Source organism: Scyliorhinus canicula, chromosome 3 (genome assembly GCF_902713615.1).
Source record: "Scyliorhinus canicula chromosome 3, sScyCan1.1, whole genome shotgun sequence".
In the NCBI taxonomy this organism is placed as follows: Eukaryota; Metazoa; Chordata; class Chondrichthyes; order Carcharhiniformes; family Scyliorhinidae; genus Scyliorhinus; species Scyliorhinus canicula.
This window is the reverse complement of record NC_052148.1, coordinates 119347156-119364204: the sequence shown is the minus strand read 5'-3', so window position 1 is coordinate 119364204 and position 17049 is coordinate 119347156. Positions and strand designations below refer to the sequence as shown.

General features: G+C 44.4%; 1 non-coding gene across 1 annotated transcript; it reads left to right on the top strand.

Annotated features, from left to right (window-relative positions):
• Positions 1 to 3352: 3352 nt before the first annotated feature.
• Positions 3353 to 3425, top strand: trnav-cac. Its single transcript has one exon. It is a non-coding gene; the product is annotated as a tRNA-Val (tRNA).
• Positions 3426 to 17049: the final 13624 nt, after the last annotated feature.

The following is a 17049-nucleotide window of genomic DNA, read 5'->3' as shown; positions in this document are numbered from 1 at the left end:
CAATGGCGATATATGAAGGACACTTTATTGACAATTGATGTATGGGATGATGTATTTTATGTAGTGCCATTTAGAAGGTAAATGAGTTGATGGCGCAAATCATCGTGAATGACTATGATTTAGTGGCCATTACTGAAACATGGTTAAAGGATGGTCACGACTGGGAGTTAAATATCCAAGGGTATCATAATATTCGGAACGACAGAGTGGATGGTAAAGGAGGTGGTGTAGCTCTGTTATTTAAGGATGACATCCGGGCAATAGTAAGGGATGACATCGGTGCTCTGGAGGATAAGGTTGAATCCATTTGGGTGGAAATCAGGAATAGTAAGGTGATAGGAGTAGTCTATAGGCCATCAAATAGTAACATTATGGTAGGGCAGGCAATAAACAAAGAAATAACTGATGCATGTAGAAATGGTACAGCAGTTATCATGGGGGATTTAAATCCACATGTCAATTGGTTTAACAAGGTCAGTCAAGGCAGCCTTGAGGAGGAGTTTATAGAACGTATCCACGATAGTTTCCTAGAACAGTATGTAATGGAACCTTCGAGGGAACAAGCGGTCCTAGATCTTGTCCTGTGTAATGAGACCGGATTGATTAATGATCTGAGTTAGGGATCCTCTCGGAAGAAGCGATCATAATATGGTGGAATTTAAAATACAGATGGAGGGTGAGAAGGTAAAATCAAATACTAGTCTTTTGTGCTTAAACAAAGGAGATTACAATGAGATGAGAGAAGAGCTAGCTAAGGTAGACTGGGAGCAAAGGCTTTATGGTGAAACAGTTGAGGAACTGCGGAGAACCTTCCAAGCGATTTTTCACATTGTTCAGCAAAGGTTTATACTAACAAAAAGGAAGGATGGTAGAAAGAGGGAAAATCGACCGTTGATATCTAAGGAAATAAGGGAGAGTATCAAATTGAAGGAAAAAAACATACAAAGTGGCAAAGATTAGTAGGAGACTAGAGGACTGGGAAATCTTTAGAGGGCAGCAAAAAGCTGCTAAAAATGCTATAAAGAAGAGTAAGATAGCTTATGAGTGTAAACTTGCTCAGAATATAAAAACAGAGAGTAAAAGTTTCTACAAATATATAAAACAAAAAAGAGTGGCTAAGGTAAATATTAATCCTTTAGAGGATGAGAAGGGAGATTTAATAATGGGAGATGAGGAAATGGCTGAGGAACTGAACAGGTGTTTTGGGTTGGTCTTCACAGTGGAAGACACAAATAACATGCCAGTGACTGATGGAAATTAGGCTATGACAGGTGAGGATCTTGTGATGATTGTTATCACTAAGGAGGTAGTGATGGGCAAGCTAATGGGGCTAAAGGTAGACACGTCTCCTGGCCCTGATGGAATGTAGCCCAGAGTGCTAAAAAAGATGGCTAGGGAAATTGCAAATGCACTAGTGATAATTTACCAAAATTCACTAGACTCTGGGGTGGTCCCGGCAGATTGGAAATTAGCAAATGTGACCACTGTTTAAAAAAGGAGGCAGGCAGAAAGCGGGTAATTATAGGCCAGTTAGCTTAACTTCGTAGTAGGGAAGATGCTGGAATCTATCATCAAGGAAGAAATAGCGAGGCATCTGGATGGAAATTGTCCCATTGGGCAGACACAGCAGGTCATGCCTAACTAATTTAGTGGAATTTTTTGAGGACATTACCAGTGCAGTAGATAACGGGGAGCCGATGGATGTGGTATATCTGGATTTCCAGAAAGCTTTTGACAATGTGCCACACAAAAGATTGCTGCATCAGATAAAGATGCATGGCATTAAGGGTAAAGTAGTAGCATGGATGGAGGATTGGTTAATTAATAGAAAGCAAAGAGTTGGGATTAATGGGTGTTTCTCTGGTTGGCAATCAGTAGCTATTGGTGTCCCTCAGGGTTCAGTGTTGGGCCCACAATTGTTCACAATTTACATAGATGATTTGGAGTAGGGGACCGCGAGCAATGTGTCCAAGTTTGCAGATGACACTAAGATGAGTGGGAAAGCAAAAAGTGCAGAGGATACCGAAAGTCTGCAAAGGGATTTGGATAGGTTAAGTGAATGGGCTAGGGTCTGGCAGATGGAATACAATGTTGACAAATATGAGGTTATACATTTTGGTAGGAATAATAGCAAAAGGTATTATTATTTAAATGATAAAATATTAAAGCATGCTGCTGTGCAGAGAGACCTGGGTGTGCTAGTGCATGAGTCGCCAAAAGTTGGTTTACAGGTGCAATAGCTGATTAAGAAGGCAAATGGTGTTTTGTCCTTCATTGCTAGAGGGATGGAGTTTAAGACTATGGAGGTTATGCTGCAATTGTATAAGGTGTTAGTGAGGCCACACCTGGAGTATTGTGTTCAGTTTTGGTCTCCTTACCTGAGAAAGGATGTACTGGTGCTGGAGAGTGCAGAGGAGATTCACCAGGTTAATCCCAGAGCTGAAGGGGTTGGATTACGAGGAGAGGCTGAGTAGACTGGGACTGTATTTGTTGGAATTTAGAAGGATGCGGGGGGGGGGGGAGCTTATAGGAACATATAAAATTATGAATGGAATAAATGGGATAGATGCGGGCAGGTTGTTTCTACTGGCGGGTGAAAGGAGAACTAGGGGGCATAGCCTCAAAATAAGGGGAAGTAGATTTAGGATGAGCTTAGGAGGAACTTCTTCACCCAAAGGGTTGTGAATCTATGGAATTCCTTGCCCAGTGAAGCAGTTGAGGCTCCTTCATTAAATGTTTTTGAAGATGAAGATGGATAGTGTTTTGAAGAATAAAGGGATTAAGGGTTATGGTCTTCGGGCCAGAAAGTGGAGCTGAGTCCAAAAAAGATCAGCCATGATCTCATTGAATGGCGGAGCAGGCTCGAGGGGCCAAATGGCCTACTCCTGCTCCTAGTTCTTAGGTTCTTATGTTCTTTATTTCTTTTTCTCCGAGGGCTCAGTTTTTTCTATTTGATACCAGCCAATGGCCCTGGTAATGGTAAAAAGACAAAGGCAATCTGTTCTGAAAGTGCTGGCCTGATCTCATCAGTTACTACAACAAATATCAAATCCAGCATATTCCTTTGCGTCTTTTAAATGTCTTAATAAAGTTATACCTGCCATCCCTATTGTAGTGAAGCAAAGGTTTGAATGTGCAAATGTCAGGTGACTGTTGAAATAAATCATTGTTGATAGGCAGACTGTGGAAAACCTCGGCTCAGTGTCCTGGAGGACCACCAGTCATCTTCAATTACTCCTGAGGCAGTTGTGAGTACACGGAGTGATCCAAGAAATGGAATAATTGAGATGCCAAACACTATTCTTTACTACCCAATCTTTAGCATGAATTTCATTAAAGCACTCCTTTAGCGGTTTCTGTAGTGTAGTGGTTATCACGTTCGCCTCACACGCGAAAAGTCCCCGGTTCGAAACCGGGCAGAAACATTAAAGCACTCCTTTGTCCTGTTGGTTACTATGGAAACCAGTATAATCAGGGAATGTTGTAAATGATGCGCACAATCCTTCACTCCCCCTACTGTCCAGCCTGCCATCACAGTGAAACAGACTTTGAATTTATTTAGCAGCTGTGGCCAAGTTTAGTTTTGATGAAATCAGTAGGTGGGGTGTTTGTTCCACCTGTTATGGGCCAGGGCTTAGAAACTCCAAAGTGTATTATGAAGTTCACCTGACCTATAAATTTTATGTTGAATTTGGATAGGATGCACACAAGAGCCTTCACTTCAGGTGTGACTCATCAGTGTTCCTAGGTGTTTTTATTAAAATAAAGTTTATTATAAGAATGTAGTTAACATATATAAAACACAACAAGAATTTGTTATCAAGTACAAAATAAAGAAAACACAACAGCTACAGAAATCTATGTAGATAACTCTTAATGAATACCCTTAGTAACTGTTCCAATTCAATACAAAATCCAATAAACCAAAACCCCTTTCAAGGACGTGGCCCAGCACACTGTAATGTCACTTGAATTGGACTGGTCCTTTCCCTGAGATCCAGCCTCCAACCAGCAGCTTCAAAACTCCTCCCAGAAAGCAACTCTATCTTTAAAGTTACCGAGGCATTTTGCCACACCCAATGTGCTTTCAGTTCACTGGAACAGCTTTAAAATGAACACAGAGAAATACTGCTTCCTTCTGCAGTCCAAAGCAACAAAACGAAACTGAAACCCAAACACTAAACGCCCTCTCACCTGACAGCCATAGCCCAGCTCCACCCACAAATTGCATCACTGAAGCCGTGCTAGAAGCCATGTGGTAAGACCAAACCTTTTTTAAAGGGACACTCACATGACACATCCGTCTAATGATGTTAACAGGAGGCTAATCAATTTTCATAAATAGCCAGCACTAATTGAGCTGCTTATAGATAGTTTGCCATTTCAACACCAGGGAAATATGGTGGGCCAGGAGTTAGCACTCACAATGGACATATATAATTCCTGAGGGCTCAGGAAGTGTAATAATAGTCAAAGCACCTGAGGTTCTTGTCCTAATGAACCCTATGGTGTCAGCTTCAAGCAAATTTGAATTAATGTTCCATCTTTCTACCCTTTATCATCCCTGACAGTTGTTATTTGGATTTTATATTAAATTGGTTGAACTCAGATTTGATGGACAATTTCTTGTTTGGTAACTGAGTTGAAAACTTAAAATCTTCATAAATCTACCGAATGTTTAAAAATACACTTCTTTTTCTTTATTTATGATTCACTAAATCCATTGTCGTTTTTTATTCTTTCATGGGATGTTGGCATTGTTGGCAAGGCCAACATTTATTGTCCATCCCTGATTATCCTTGAGAAGGTGGTGGTAAGCCACCTTCTTGAACCAATACAATCCATTTGGTATGTTTATCTGTCAGCCTTTGAGGCAGCTCCAATTGGAGAATATGCATTGAGGTCGGTTAAAAAAAAGTATTATAATGTGTTTTCAACGTAAAATCAGGCCATTTAGCCCTGCAGGTTCATGGTGGTTATGCATCACGTGGACCTCTGACGACCTTTCCTCATCTGACCCAGTGCTTCTCAAACTTTGGGAAGATCTGTGAGAGTGAAAGACTGCAGGGTTTTGTAAAAAAAAACACCTTTACACTGGCTTTTTGGAATCAGGAATCAGGCCTCAAAAGATCAAGCAGATGGGTCATGCCCTCCATTTAAAAATGAGGATTTAAAGGGGCCTTGCAGTTGTTAGCACTCAGTCAGAGCTCCATGTGCGGCAATCATTGCTGTCATGGAGCCTGAATCCCAAAATCCCAGTTTGAGAAGCCCTGAGCTAACAGTCAGAATGATGGAGTCATGCGTCACAAAAAAAGTATTTAACAACACTTGTCAAAATGGTGACAGTGATGTAACGCATCTGCGCATTTGCTTTCTTTTAATTAAAAGTTTCCTTTCCTCTGTTGCACTGTGGAAGGGGGCAATTCACACTGTCATCTATGACTAAACAACTGTGGTAACAATTCACTTTGGTATCAACACCAACATAAAATTGTAGACGTCGAACAACCGGTTTCTGGTATCAGATACAAATAACTACCCTGGATTATATCGCTAAATTAGTGGCAGGTTAGTCTGAACCATATTGTGCAAGAAGAATGGCTGGGTTGAATTTGTCCAGTTTTGTGTGGACAGGACATACCTGGGCAATTTTCCACATTGCAAGGTAGATGCCAGTGTTGTAACTGTACTGGAATAGCTTGGCTAGGGGTATGGCCAGTTCTGCAGCTCAGGTCTTCAGTACTATTGCCAGGATATTGTCATGGCCCATAGTCTTTGCTGTATCCAGTGCCCACCACCATTTCTTGATATCATGTAGAGTGAATCGTATTGGCTGAAGACTGACATCTGTGATGCTGGGGACCTCCGGAGGAGACTAAGATGGATCATCCACTCAGCACTTCTGGCTGAAGATTGTTGTGAATGCCTCAGCCTTATCTTTTGCACATATGTGCTGGACTCCTCCAGCATGGAGGATGGGGATATTTGTGGAGCTTCCTCCTCCAGTGAGTTGTTTAATTGTCCACCACCATTCACGGCTGGATGTGGCAGGACTACAGAGCTTAGATCTGATGTATTTGTTGTGGAATCGCTTAGCTCTGTCTAATATTTGCTGCTCATGCTGTTTGACACACAAGTCGTCCTATGTTGTAGCTTCACCGGGTTGACACCTCATTGTTCAGTATGCCTGATGTTGCTCCTGGCATGCTCTCCTGAAATGAAAAATTGAAATGAAAATCGCTTATTGTCACAAGTAGGCTTCAAATGAAATTACTGTGAAAAGCCCCGAGTCGCCACATTCCGGCGCCTGTTCAGGGAGGCTGGTACAGGAATTGAACCATGCTGCTGGCCTGCCTTGGTCTGCTTTCAAAGCCAGCTCCTGAGCACTGTGCTAAATCAGCCCCAGACATGCACTCTTCATTGAATCAGGGTTGATCCCCTGGCTTGGTGGAATGGTAGAGTTTAGGGATATGCCGGGCCATGAGGTTGCAGATTGTGGTTGAATACATTTCTGCTGCTGCTGATGGCCCATAGCTCCTCATGGATGCTCAGTCTTGAATTGCTAGATCTGTTCAAAGTCTATCCCATTTAGCATGGTGGTAGTGCCACACAACACGATCCTCAATGTGAAGATGGGACTTTGTCTCCACAAGATCTGTACAGTGGTCACTTCTACTGATACTGTCATGGACAGATGCATCTGCAGCGGGCAGGTTGGTGAGGATGAGTTCAAGTATGTTTTTCCCTCTTGTTGGCTTCCTCACCATCTGCTGCAGTCCCAGCCAAGCAGCAATGTGCTTTAGGACCCAGCCAGCTTGGTCTGTGATGGTACTACAGAGCCACTCTTGGTGATGGACACTGGAGTCCCCCACACAGAGAGTATTCTGCACCCTTGGCACCCTCAGTGCTTCAACATGGAGGAGTACTGATCCATCAGCTGACGGTGGACAGTACGTGGTAATCAGCAGGAGGTTTCCTTACCCATGTTTAACCTGAAGCCATGAGACTTCATGGGGCCCAGAGTCGATGTTGAGGACTCCCAGGATAACTCCTTCCCAACTGTATACCACTGTGCTGCCACCTCTGCTGGGTCTGTCCTGCTGTTGAGACAGGACATACCCATGAATGGTGACAGTGGTGTCTGGGACATTGCCTGTAAGGTATGATTCCGTGAGTATGACTATCTCGGGCTGTTGCTTAACTAGCCTGTGAGATAACTCTCCCAACTTGCGCACAAGCCCCCAGACATTAATAAGGAGGGCTTTGCAAGGTCAGCAGGGCTAGTTTGGAGTTGTCGTTTCCGGTTCAAAAAGGGTTTCATTCCTTTTTTGTGTTTTCGCAACAGTTGAACACAACTGAGTGGCTTGCAAGGCCATTTCAGAGGGCATTTAAGAGTCAACCACATTGCTGTGGGTCTGGAGTGCCATGTAGGCCAGATCAGGTAAGGATGGCAGATTTCCTTCCTGAAAGGACATTAGTGACCAGATGGGTTTTTACAACAATGGTTTCATGGTCATCATTAGACTTTTAATTCCAGATATTTTATCAAGTTTAAATTCCATCACCTGCCGTGGTAGGATTCGAACCCAGGTCTCCAGATCATTATCCTGGGTCTCTGGATTACTAGTCCAGCGACAATGCCACTATGCTACTGCCTTCTTCCTGAATTCCTAAAAAACGATACATTGCTGCATTATTCCTTCAATACATATTGCACATTGTTTCACATTGAGCATAATCATGTTTTGAAAACCTTACCATCCAATATAAAAAATCATACAGAGGTTATTACAAATACCAAAGTCTACTTACTTTACAATATTAGCCATCAATCAGCTGCAGATTTACCCTTATGTTAAACAAAGGGAACAAGACACTGAAGAATTGCAGTAATTTGCAGTTCATTCACCCTTTCATGCTTTTCAATAGGTCCTTTGTTGAGATAAAACGTAGACTATAATAATATTCGTAGACTAGTTGGGAGTAGGAGATGCAATGGGTTTATAATGGAAATAGCTGAAAATTAGAAATTGTGAAGCCAAAGTTTATCTTTGATTTTATGAGTATCCTCAGATTGTTAGACAATCTAGGCTCCCCCACAACAATGCCAGAAATCAATGCATTCTGTAATTGGGTAGCATACCACTCCAGTATGGCTGCAACTCCACACAAGATTAACAGAATAAGAACGGGCAGCATGATGGCATAGTGGTTAGCACTGCTGCCTCACAGCACCAGGGACCCTGGTTCGGTTCCAGCCTTGGGTAACTGTCAATATTTAAATTACGGGGCTAGGGACTTCCAATATTTAGATTATGGGGATTGGGCAGGTGAGTGGGCTGAGGTAGAGTGTTTGGAGGGTTGGTGCAGATTTGATGAGCCATTGGGAAACCCGTGGGCGTGGGTGCGCTGCCAGCAGACTGGAGGATTCCGCCGACGGAGAATTCCGCAGCAGAGCATTATTTCTACAGGAATCATTGCCATTCTCTCCAGATAACACAAAAACCTGTGCTGAGATTATCCTAACACATAAATTGTATCAATGTTCGTCGCCTCTGAACTATATCATGGGCTTCCATTGTTTCCATTCATCTCCCACAATTCTAACTTACATGTTGAATTTCCCAGCTTTTAATTATTTGGTATGGCAGGTGAATGATTACATTGCTGGAGAAGTAAGCCAATAAGCCTTAACAAATTAACCCAAACAATTTGAGGTTCTACCAGGGCAGTTTGATTATTTGAATTCAGTGGGAACAAAAACTGTAAAATAAAACAGAACCAGTAATATTCATAATGACTCAGTTGGTCTGTTAGCACTAATTACCAGTCCCCATGAATGGAAGACTGTTGTTCTTATCTCTGGCCGATATGAAAATCCAGTCCCAAACTAGTATCATTTATTCTTGAAAAGAAAATTCTGGATATACTCTGCAGGACAGGCAGTATCTGTGGAGGGAAACACAGTTAATGGCCTGAATATTTCTGATGACGGGGGCTTGCCCCACAGCCAATTTATGCTTCAATGAGCGTTGATTGGCTGCAGGCTGGAATTCTGCCCCTCACTCAGAGGGAAGCCCTACCTTATACAGCTGGTTGGGTGACTGGGCTGACATATTTTGGCTATAGGGGCCATGGGGATGAGTGGAGGTAATGGGTTGGTATGCAATGTAAAGGCAATGGGGATGGGTACAGGAGCATGCATTGGCTTGAAGGATGTGAGGAGCTACGGTGGCTGGGCGGGGAGATGTGTTCATATAGATCAGGGGTGGGCAAACTTTTCCGTGCAAGGGCCACATTCAGAAATTCACAATTTTAAAGGGCCGCATAGTATATTAAGTAAAATAATTACTTCACCCGGTTATGATTCTGGGCGCCTCATATAGAACACAGAACCTAGAACAGTACAGCACAGAACAGGCCCTTCGGCCCTCGATGTTGTGCCGAGCAATGATCACCCTACTCAAGTCAATGTATCCACCCTATACCAGTAAGTAACCCAACAGCCCCCCCCCCCCCCCCCCATTAATCTTAAAAAAACTTTTTTTAATTTAAAAATTTTTTATTTTTTTTTTAATGACTTGGTGGGCCGCATAAAGACCTTTGGCGGGCCGCATGCAGCCCGCGGGCCATAGTTTGCCCACCCCTGATATAGATGCTGCATTGGAGTGGGTAGAGGGTAGGGGGCATGAAGAGTTGAAGACTCTCTGTGTTGCTATAACTGGAATGATGTCCTAGAGCACTGAGGTGGGCTTTTTGAACAACCCACCTCTGCATTTGACAGCTGCGGTGGCTACCTAGGGATACTGGACTTGACTCCAGCAAACCTTTGCCTCCCCTGAACAAATATCCCATTATTCAGGGCACTTTCCCTGAAGATGGTTGCACCAAGGGGAACATTTTCCAACTCTGTACATCTGTCTTGGGGGGGGGGGGGGGGGGGGGTGTAATCCAGGTCTCATACTGCACACTGTCAGTTGCAGAGTTGCTTGTTTGTATTAAAGCTCGTTGTCCATCAAACTGAATTCACATGCTGCAGCAGATAATTGGATGAGTGGAAGAGAAATTGAAACTTGACTTCAATGTCAGACTAAGCTTGACCTATAACAGAGTGAGTGGTGATGGACTTCACCATGAAGCCTTGCATTAAGGTTCATACCAGTGCACCTTGTGTGATGTAAACTCATGTATGAACATTGGGGCCAATACCCGGGACTCCAATCAGTGGCAATGACCTTTAGCTCAGCATATTTCATTGGCACAATTGACTTGTCAATGAAGGAAGAAATTGCATATCAAGTAAATTAATGCCTCTTGTGACAGACAAGGCACAGCATTCAGAGTGGAGCCTGCATTCAGCATGACAAGCACATATCTAAAGAACGCCCTCACTCTCCCATTCCATAGCCCTCCATGCTTATTCCTGAAAGTCAAACTTCCTAGATAAGTGGAATTGATATTCAATATACTTTAACCCCTTGGTCCTCAGAGTGCTGCTTGAGTGTGGGGTTCTACTCATAGTTCAGTTGTCCTTCCCCAAGTGAAAGGTTCTACATTCCCCATGAGATAGGGATCCAACCATTCCTGAGTTGCCCATTCTGCCCTCGCAGCTTGGCCTCTCATGGGCCCCTATCCAGGAATCTCTCAGTCGCTCCTGGTGCTGACCCTCAGTATTCATTTCCTCCCACCTACTTTACAGCTCCCACTAAGGATGGTCACTCCCTCAGCAGTGATTTGGCCACAAGGCCAGTAAGGAGGACACAGGAAATGATGTCAGCATGCCAGCCTCCATACCCCCTTAAAGCTAGGGACACCCCGAAGTGACTGGAAGGTGAGGACCACAAGCAAACCCTCCCCCCCCCCCCCGAGATTGAGACACTGACCCTGAGCCCCAGCCCCAATTAGAATGTATGTGTCACCCACATTCTTTCGCACCCTGAGCAGTGAAGAGCCTGGAGAATCATGTCGCCTGAGTGCTCGCTCACCTCCGATATCCCCCTCATTGTAGACCTGTTATAAATGACACCGGGGATGGGGGGGGGGGGGGGGAGGAGAGGGGCGGCACGTGGCACAGTGTTAGCACTGCTGCCTACAGCGCTGAGGACCCGGGTTCGAATCCTGGCCCTGGGTTACTGTCCGTGTCTGCGTGGGTTTCACCACCACAAACCAAAGATGTGCCGGTTAGATAGATTGGCCACACTAAATTGCCCTTAATTGGAAAAAAAAAAATTTGAGTACTCTAAATTTATAAAATAAATAAATAAATTACACTGGTGTGACCTCACCCCGGCGCCCAGCACAGTGTTAGCACTGTTGCATCACAGAACCAGGGTCCCAGGTTCGATTCCCGACATGGGTCACTGTCTGTGCAGAGTCTGCATGTTCTCCCTGTGTCTGAATGGTTTTCCTCCGGGTGCTCCGGTTTCCTCCCACAAGTCCCGAAAGACGTGCTGTTAGGTAATTTGGACGTTCTGAATTCTCCCTCTGTGTACCTGAACAGGTGCCGGAATGTGGCGACTAGGGGCATTTCACAGTAGCTTAATTGCAGTGTTAACGTAAGCCTATTTGTGACAATAAAGATTATTATTATTAATCCCGGTGAATATTCCATGAAGGGGGGGAATGTCTGGAGAGAATACTTGCTGATGGCTTGCTAGGGTATTAAAATGAGGTTCCTGGGTTCCAGCATCATGATTTACACAAATCTACTGGAAAGGAGGGGTGAAAATTACAAAACCCAATCATGCGATTCTCTCTGGATTTTGAGCCCATGCCAATTTTCTCATGGGCGGAGAGTGCGGGCTCAAAATCACTGCCTATATCCTTATTGCTCTCTGGTACAATTATGCCACTGTGTTCAGATTATAAATCCTACTACATTCAATACAGGGACATCTGTATATAATGTCATTTTTCAAACAACTGCCTGGAAGTGAATGGAAAAGTATCCAGCTATAAATCTTTGCAGTTGTACAGAAAGGTGCAGAGTGAATGAAACCTGAGACGCAAGTTGTAACATGGTCAATGAAAATCTTAGCTATTTTGCTGGGTGAAACTAATTAATGGGAGTTCTGAAATCCTGATTGTGCAGGATGTCCCTACTGTTAACACACACACATCAACCCCCCCTTGGCAACAATCACCATATGGAAGTGATTAGCTGTGCAAACAGAAGAGATGTTTCAGCTGTGTCGCTTATCAGACTGGAATACTGGAAAGAAGGTTTGTTACTGTAGCAGGAATTGTGAAGACTTTGTAAAATATTTTGGTTGCTTGGTTTATGCCACACTGTTGGGGTGGAAAGTCTATTGGAAATGTTGGCATACACCACTGGAGAGCGAGACTTGTACACAAAGTCAGAAAATTACCCGTCTGGTGCAAAGTCGGGGAAATCTGACAAAGCTAGGGGAATGCAGGTCTGTCGAATTTAATGCCAAGACTTCATTATTAATTTATTTTGACAACCTGACTGCTGTCATCAACTGCAGGGGGTCTGAAGCTGGTGACCCTTGGGAATGGTTTCTGGAAATAGGGAGGAGTAAGGGAGTGAGAAATTAGAGCGTTGGGGAAGAATTACCTATGATCGTGGCAGGGGAAGCGAGACGCCATGATCTGCAGGGAGGAGGCCAACATGGGAGACCATTCCTGCTGCTCCCGACCTGCCATCAGAACTGTAAAAGGCTTTCTTGAACTGGTATATCCCACCACCCTTTTGTTGCCAAGTTTCCTGAGCCCTCTAAAACACTCAGCAATTATTAGTGTTTGCCTCTCAATGGTGAGAAAATTGCCCAAGAAAATCCAACCGAATAAAGTAGCAAGACACAAGTTGGGGGATGCATTCCCTGTTTTTAAGCTTTTAACCTTCAGCCCCCACTTCAACCCTCTTCTATGTGCCACGTGGGGCTTAATATTGACTCTAAATATCTCTGCAGTAAAACACAGGAATAGGAGTATTCAACCTCAGGTGATCTTAGCCAATGTAGATCCACATTTTTGTTATTGGAACAATATAGATCATCTATGAAAATGGAGAGTGCCATTTACTTCAAATGTGGTAAACCTCATGGTTGTGCACAGTTTTGGTCGTCTTATTTGAAGAAAGATGTAGTGGCATTGGAGGTAGTTCAGAGGAGGTTCACTAGGTTGATTCCAGTGATGAGGAGTTTGACAAATTGAACAGTTTACCTTAGAAGAATGAAGGGAGATCAAATTGAGGTATACAAGATGATAAAAGGTATGAATAAAGTAGATGTGGAGCAGATGCTTCCTCTTGTTCGGCATTCGAGAACGAGAGATCATAGTCTTAGGATAAACGATAGCAAATTTGAAATAGAGTTGAGAAGAAACTACTTCTCCCAAAGGGTTGTGAATCTGTGGAATTCGCTACTCCAGAGTACGGTGGCTGCTGGGACAGTGAGTAAATTTAAGGAGAAGTTAGCAGATTTTTAATTGGTAATGCATTGAAGGGTTATGGAGAACGGGCAGGACGGTGGAATTAAGGCCAGGTTGAGATCAGCCATGATCGAATGGCGGAGCAGACTCGATGATTCAATGGCCTAATTCTGCTCCTATATCTTATGAACATATAAACTAACTTTAGTGAAAAGCTAAAAAATTCTTCACTGTGATAATGTACTACCATAAAGTTTACCAGGATACCCCCACATAGATTTTAAAATTTTTTTTAGAGTACCCAATTATATATTTTTTTCCAATTAAGGGGCAATTTAGCATGGCCAATCCACCTACCCTGCACATCTTTGGGTTATGGGGGTGAAACTTACGTGGACATGGGGAGAATGTGGAAACTCCACATAGACAGTGACCCAGGGCCGGGATCGAATCCGGGCCCTCAGCGCCGCAGTCCCAGTGCTATCCACTGTGCCACATGCCGCCCTACCCCACATAGATACTGGTGCTAATAGCCCGAATTGTTTCGGAGAGGTGTTGCTTTGGCTACAAGTGACTTGAGGTAGGCTGTATAGTTTTGTTAAACATATTTATTTACACTGTTTATAAGGAATCACAATAAGCACATGGTATTCAAAACACAGACTGTTCTACATCTATCTCTCTTGGAGCCTCTTGGCCATCCGACTACTGATGGACAGTTAAATCATTGATATCATCGTGGTCTCAGTAACATAGCCATTAACCCATTTCAAGACACTCTTTTTCCCTGTGGCTATTTTTCTTGTGTGACACTCAATAGTAGGTGTCCTCAGATTATTCAACAGTAGCGATCAGTTTTCTTTTAATTGCATATCCAAGTTCTCCTTTGAAAATCGTAAGATTCAAAGTGAACTGTGCTCCGATCAGTGAATAATGCCCGTCCTGTTCCACTGGTGACAATTGAAACACTGCCTGATGCCGGGCTTCGTGTGATGTGCAGACACAAGACGCACTGCAGCAGGAACAGAGAAAATGGCAACAGAAACAATTTTGACAGGTGAAACGAGTTACATTGATAACTAATTGAGCTGTTAAAGTAGATTATGCTTGTGTTACATTTGCCAAGCCTGACAGTGCAAACTGAAATGATGATGGCTCATCAGTCGGAAGTGATCCTGTGAACAAGATAACAGGAACTAACCTAACCTGAAGCAAATGACCTGATTGGTGAATCTGTTATAATCTCTTCCACCAGCACCCTTTCTCAGGTGCAAACCATTCTGCATAGTGGTTAGCACTGCTGCCTCATCCCTTCTATCAGAATGGATAGGACAAGAGCAACATGAAAGTTTGAATGATAATGATACTGCTCTCTGGCCAGCCAGACCACCCCATGCAATTTGATTTTTGTGCAGATTTGATTTAGACAACCAGCAGTGAGAGCTCATTAAAATATTTAAACTCCATGGGATTCTCCATTTGCCAACTGCAAAATCGTGAAACGCGAAGTTCTGATGCCAAAATCGTGGCGGGCGCTGATTTGATGCCAAATCGTTATTCTCCATCACCTCGAAAGCGGAGTCAATGCGCTGCTGGACGCACGTACAGTAAACACTGTTTGCATATCATTCACTGGCCTGACCCAGTGTTCTCTGGGGACTCCGCGATGCTCCGTCTCCGATGGGCCAAGTTCCCGATGGCGCAGTTCACTTGTACTTTTAAAAATCGTGAAACCGGCGTAGTGGCTGCTGAGGGAGAGAGAGAGGGGACGGAAAGTGTCCATCGTCGCCATAGTTTGCTGACAGTTGTGCCGCTGGCCAAGCGGCTTCTGCCAGAGCCGGGGGGGGGGGGGGGGGGGGGGGGGAGTAACGGAGGGTGCCCAGGGGGTTAGCGGTGGGGTTGGGGTGAACGGAAACGGAACACCATTGTCGCAACCAGCTAGGCAGCCATGCAGCTGCGCATGCCGCTGACTGTCCACTGTGAACCTAGGCCACGGGTCTTATAGGTGCCTCCCCAGGGCACTCCCCTCGGTACCCTCTGGCCCCAACTGACGATCAGCTTTATGGGCACGCTCCAGCACAGCCAGCGCCATCTTATTTGCTGTGATGTGTGTGTGCAGGGATTGTAATGTATATATGCGTCTGCAGCTTGTCAGCCTCCGAGTGTCAATCCCGAACCCAGCGAATCCCGCACCGTTTTCCATTAGAATCGATTGTGCTCCACGTGACACCGGTGCTAAGCCCTTAACAGTAGTGGAATCGGTCTCGGTTCAACACCAGATTTGCTGTTGTGAAAGTCCACAAATTCTACGTTGGTGTCAACACTCTCAGAAACGGAGAATCCCACCTCATATGTGTATTTAAGATTCCAGTATAATTGTTGTCTTCCACAGGAGCAGTGCAAGATACACCCAGTGGAGGCAAGTGTTCAGTGACACAATTATTGGTCCTGAAAGAAAACCCTGCTGCAGAAATATTGCAGATGCCTTTTTAAATGAGATTTTATGAGGCTATGAAATAGAAGTGTTCCTTTCATTGGAATGCTATATTATTTCTACCTGTTTCAATAATTTTATGAAGATTAGGGCCTCACGGTAGCATGGTGGTTAGCATCAATGCTTCACAGCTCCAGGGTCCCAGGTTCGATTTCCGGCTGGGTCACTGTCTGTGTGGAGTCTGCACGTCCTCCCCGTGTGTGCGTGGGTTTCCTCCGGGTGCTCCGGTTTCCTCCCACAGTCCAAAGATGTGCGGGTTAGGTGGATTGGCCATGCTAAATTGCCCGTAGTGTAAGGTTAATGGGGGGATTGTTGGGTTACGCGTATACGGGTTACGTGGGTTTAAGTAGGGTGAACATTGCTCGGCACAACATCGAGGGCCGAAGGGCCTGTTCTGTGCTGTACTGTTCTATGTTCTATGTTCTATGTAAATAAGTCCACTATCCACAATAAAATTATCTTTGTATCAGACATTCCTTATTTTGGTATCCTCACTGTGGTACACAGCTACTCCTGCAGCTACATACTAGACAGAGTTTCATAAGACGAGGGGTGCAATTTACCCGCCCCATTACGCCCAACTTGGTGTCATGACGAGGCCATTGAGCCTTGCAAGATTCCCAAAGCTCGAGATGTCTCACGCGATTCATCGAACCAGTACTGCCATGGATTGAGGGGGGCCATGCCTGTGAAAGGGGAGATGGCGGGGGTGGGGGTTGGGAATGAAGGGTGGGAGGATGCGTGAAGAACAGGCATGAAGGGCCTCATAAACTTTGGGGGTCCTAAAATGGGAGGGCCCGAATGAGGGGGGGGCGGATCCTCACCAACTCCTTGCTTATACTTCCTACTTTCCTTATATTCCACACATGCTTCGTCTGTTCCCAGCCTTCTAGCCATGACAAATGCCTCCTTTTTCTTTTTGACGAGATCTACAATATCTCTCGTTATCCAAGATTCCCGAAATGTGCCGTATTTATCCTTCTTCCTCACAGGAACATGCCGATCCTGAATTCCTTTCAACTGACATTTTAAAGCCTCCCACATTTCAGATGTTGATTTACCCTCAAACATCCACCCCCAATCTAGGTTCTTTAGTTCCCATCTAATCGTTATAATTAGCCTTCCCCAATTTAGCACATTCACCCTAGGACCACTCTTATCCT